Genomic DNA, 5,255 nt, shown 5'->3' on the forward strand with positions numbered 1-5,255 from the left:
AGCTTCGGCAGCCTCATCATTCGTGAAGAGACATTTCTGAAGCACTGCCTCATCAACTCCACAGCCAGCGGTGATCCGAGAACCGCTCAGCACCCCCCCCCCCCAGGGTCTCCGGCGAAAGCAGACACATATATTGGGACGATAAAATTACAACGTGAAGCACATCTCGGTTATAATCTGAGAACCAGACGCTTGCGCAGCAAATAGAAATAATACTCTGGGTGCAGTAAATGGAGGTTTAACTGAAATGTGCCTTTTGCTCGCTATTCCAGGATCATAAAGGTACGACCATATTGAATTCGGTTATTGACTTGCTGTGTATTAAGAGGTGGTCTCGTATTATAGTCCCGCTTTTAAAATACATTCCATGTTTGTCATTAATATCCAGCACCACAGCACTGCTTCAGGTAAACATGCACCAGCTAAGAATGGAGAGTCTTTAAACGAGTAATCCAACCGAAATGTGAAGCCGGAATGTGATGCAGACGCATTGGCGCTAACAAAACGTCCAATATCTAAGAACTAATTGAGCCGTGCAAACAAATGATCAGAAATGACATTTGATCTGAAAGAAATATAATAAACCGCTCACGGGTTCAATAGTACAAAAAGGTGAGCATCAAGCATTTAAAAGAATGAAACATTGCGCCAGATACATAGTCAGAATCTAATCAGCAGCCCAAATGGGTCAAATTCTGAAGATCGGTCGTACTAAACGGCAGGTATCAGGGGAGGTGGTGTGTGTGTATGTGTGGGGGGGTGCTCGCTGCAGCAGGCGATGGGAGCTGCCGTCGGGGGAGGCACCCAGGCACGGCGCAAAGCAGAGATGGAGCCGCACACACAGGACGGCTGCGAGAGATGATTAACACCGAAAAGTTAGTTTTTATGAGCTCGCTTATTAATTATGTCTCTACCGATCACAGCTGGCTGAATTGACAGATAGGGTGCTTTCACGGTTTTCGTTTTCAGGACAGCATACCAAATCTTGCGTTAATATCTTTAAACAACGGTAACCATTTGCTAATGATCTTCAGCAGATCTTCAAGAAACAGATAATCTTATCTGCACCTGTATCTGAACAGATAATCTTATGTGTACGGTTAAAATAGACCTACATGACACTTCTTTGACGTCATTTAACCGAAAACACACTCACGTCATACTCAAGCAGCAACCTATCTGGTGTGACTGCTGCACCAAAAGGGGACTAGATCATCAGCGGAAGCTGCAACACACCCTAATCAGGTCAAATACAGGGGAAATAAAGTTCACAGCAGACCACAGAACGTAGCAGACAATTTATTTTTAATACTTATTCTAGAGCTGCCATTTCCCAAGGTGCAAGTCAGCCTCTCGAAGTTAATTCTTAGCCCTGTTACGAACATCATGCTGTTACACATAGCTGATTAATTATGCAAAGGGGCCACTCTGGTCCTGAAGTGGGGAACCCCTTGTTTTAGTTGGCCACACACGCACAGCAGCTATTTCCGAATTTTGTCCTGTGATTATTTTTTTTCCGTTGGGAGCGTTTAATCACCGGGTACTTATGGGGGATCATATTTACATATCATTCTTCTTAATCAAAGACCTCTTCGACTTCGGTTGCTGAAATATCTAGAACACCTAGCCTGCGTTTGGCACAGGGTGGAGAGACGGGTTGCTGGGCAGGTGTCCCCCAGAGACACCTGCAGACGAGTCCACCAGAGACACGAGACGATGACCAAGTCGTCCTCAAGCTCCATGTGGGGATTAGAGCTTGTTATCCAGAGTATGTTATGCATTCAGGCCTGAAGGAGCCCACACTGCTGCCTTTACACCGCTGTGGTCACATCTGATGTCATTGCGCCCCCAACAGGCCTCAACGGAGCAAAACAGACCTCTACGACAATCCGGTCACTTGCGGAACATGATGTTAAAGTGATAAGTCTTATCTGTCCAAATGATACACGTATTGAGCACAAAACACTAAAAAGTAAGAAGGAATAAAAGTGACTTTCAGTGGACATGCCTAGAACACGCCTGGAAATATGACTCAAATCACCCGCATTGCAGAGCCAATATCCAAAGCGTCACTTGCAAATCATAGCATGGAACTAGTGTTGGTGTACTCAGTCCTGGCCAATAAGGGGCGTAACAGGATGGGGTTCCCAACTGTGACCTCAAGGATGGGTGGGCATCTTCCATCCCCTGTTAGCCGAATTCTTCTGCAAATCCAAACTATTGCTCCACTCCTCATCAAGATGCCAGTCAGTCTCTAAGGCCTCCAGCACAAGCAGCATTCAGGGGCCACTGGAGATTCAGCATGTCAGAACTGATCCTCATTACTTCGCCAGGCACCACCTTGTGGTGGGGAATGGAACAGTTCACACTGAAAGCTGGAGGTCAGCTGCTGTAGGTCACGCAAGAGCTCACCCAGGGCTCAAACCCTAAAACTAGTGGATGGTATTATTAGCGAGAACCACAACAATCAAAGAAGTGAAGTCCAAAGTCAGCTGAGTCAAGCAGTGGTAAGAGACCCATTGTCACTACAAGACCATCTTGGGTCATGACCCAATGAAAAAGCACACCAGCGGGCAGACGGTGTGGTCATCTCTCAGTGCCAAGACCGATTGCAACTAATTATTTGCAACGCGTAGCGTTTATTGGGATCCGATACAAGTCGTTAGTCTTTCAAGTTTATTATGCCATTAAAATGCAAATCCCCCAGCTCAGGAAAAAAAAAACATAAATTTCAGAAACACTAACGTGCCGGGAAACGGCGGTTTTGTAGCCCTCTGGTTAATTGACTCTCATCAGCTAACAAGGGAATTATGGGTAATTCTTCTTAAGCCAGCAGTGATTCTGCAAGCAGGCCGCCTGCAGGGCCTGATCACTGTCAAGCACGCTGAGCAGAGACCCCATGGGATGGCAGAGGGCACGGACACCCCAGACAAGCCGCCTTCATGTTCACAGCCCCCTACTGTCAGGCCTGGCTATGCCAGGCTTGTTCAGGGTCACGCCTTCGTTGGTTAGCTGTTTGAAGGGCAGGTGAACCTGAGAGAGAGAGCTTATGTCAGTGGGGTCAGCAGGGACAGGAAATGATGCATTGCCCTGTACGCATCATCAGTGAGCGCCACTGCACCATCCCCATGGCCCAGTCACATGAGGAACAACGGAAGACACATGTCCAGTTTAACCCACTCAGATTGGTTACTTAGATCAATTATGTTAATGCAGGCAGTCACTAACAGCAAGCAGTAATCATGCCCACCGCAGGATTCAAAGCCACTTTGTTCTCGCCGACAAGCCAGTGAACGACCTTGACATTCTGTTTCACAATTTCTTTCAATTTTTGCACAGACAGCAAACAGCCATAAGATGATTAATATCGGAAAAACACGCCGAGGAAATCTGAATTCTCTAATCAGCTAGATACCCAAGTGAACCCCAAATTTGAATGGGGAGAGAAATATTTAAATGAAGAGAAAATTTACATACATGTAATACACAAATTGGGCACTATGGGATTAGCTATTTTTACGTACTTTTTTCTTTTACACCAATGGTCGCTCACCAGTCTTCCTGAAGGCCCCAATAAGTCGGGAACCAGATATAAAATGCATCAAGATTGTGAGAACTTCCCCATCTGTTCCTATGGCAGCAGCCATCCACACCCCCACACAGAGAGATCGTTGCCTATACACCATATGTTTTGTCCCGAGTATAATTGGGAGGCGGGAGGGGAGGTTGGATGCCTTCATCAGCCTGATGGCAGGAGGGAGCGGTGAGGCTGCATTCTGTGCTGGGATCAGTATCAGTGGTCATCTTCTGAAGTTTCCCTGAGTATGACCTGCTTCCAGAAAGTTCCTAGCAGAGGGCTACATCCACAGCATCCAGCCCAGAGAGAAATTAATCCTCTCTGCCACCCTCCAACACTGAAGAACGTAGCCGATAGTCCACAGTGAGGAAGATGGTGGTCAGGTGAACCAATGGAGAAGCACCTTATACCATCAAATACACAGCACAGATATCAGGCCAGCAGACACACTGGACTCGACTCTGACGACCGCATGATCCCAGGAACGCAAACACCTCCCACGTCATAACTCCTATCCCATGTCAGACCCCTCCATAGGGCTCAGTGTAAAGGGATGGACCTACCTTGTCCCGTTGCCATGGATACCAAACACGACCAACAAACATGGCGGACTTTAGCAACGGCTAAGGGCCCTCAGCAAACTCCCAGACAGATACTAACCGCAGCGTGTGACTGGCGACCAAGGCGACCAATCAAGCTAAAAATGGCAAAAGCACACAAGTGCTACAGTGAGTAGCATCACAGGAAGGGGTGGGCGTTGGCGATCCTGCCGCGCTCACACAGCTAATTTAGAGCGTTAGGCGGAAAAAGCCGAGAGGCAATAAGAAGTACGGTATGGAGTTTCGGGGTTAGATGGCTGGACAGCCGGAGGGAACTAAACTCATCAGCCCTCCCGGCTTAATTAGACAGTAGCAGGCTGGTTGGAACCGCCTGTGGCGGGTGGGGGGGCACATGAGACTTTATGAGAGGGTTTGCAAGTTCAACTCATCCATCACAATTACCTTGTTTACCAAACACTAGTGTAATTAATAAATTCAGCCCTAAGCTTATAAATTGGACTGATTTGGCTGCAAGAACCAGTGTGCCCTTAGTAAACAAACACCGACATCCATTCATCTGATACCAGAAGGTACGCCCCGACTTCCCAGCACAATAAGTAATACAGCAAGGGCAGAGAAAAAAGCATCTGACACAGCCTGAATACAGACGGCTCCGCCCAAGCCGCAAGGGGCGAGCATGATCGTATCTGCGGCAGAGTATTTCTGTGACATCCCACTCAGGTTCAAACAGCTACCTCAGGCACATCACGCATCACATTAGTGCTAACATGCCCTGAATTGAGTGGACTAGGTCTCATCGGGACACAGAGGTACATGTCGATTCCGGACAAGCATGCTGATGTGAAACCCATCAAGTCAAAACCCATCAAGAAGCGCCACAGATCCTCCTTCCAACAGAAGGCCCCATTCCCAAACCATAGCAATGTGTCCAGCACAAGAGGGCCGTAAGTGTGCGTTCATGGGAACAGGCTTTACTGTTACACAAAGGCAGTGCCCTTACCAGCACGGGGGGAATATAGAATCAATACCCCCATGTACAGGCGAGCCTAGTTACAGGGGATGCACACACACACACACGCAGACATACACAGTATAATAAAAGGACCAGAAGTCTGGGG

This window comes from Brienomyrus brachyistius, chromosome 17, assembly GCF_023856365.1.
Source record: "Brienomyrus brachyistius isolate T26 chromosome 17, BBRACH_0.4, whole genome shotgun sequence".
Taxonomy (NCBI): Eukaryota; Metazoa; Chordata; class Actinopteri; order Osteoglossiformes; family Mormyridae; genus Brienomyrus; species Brienomyrus brachyistius.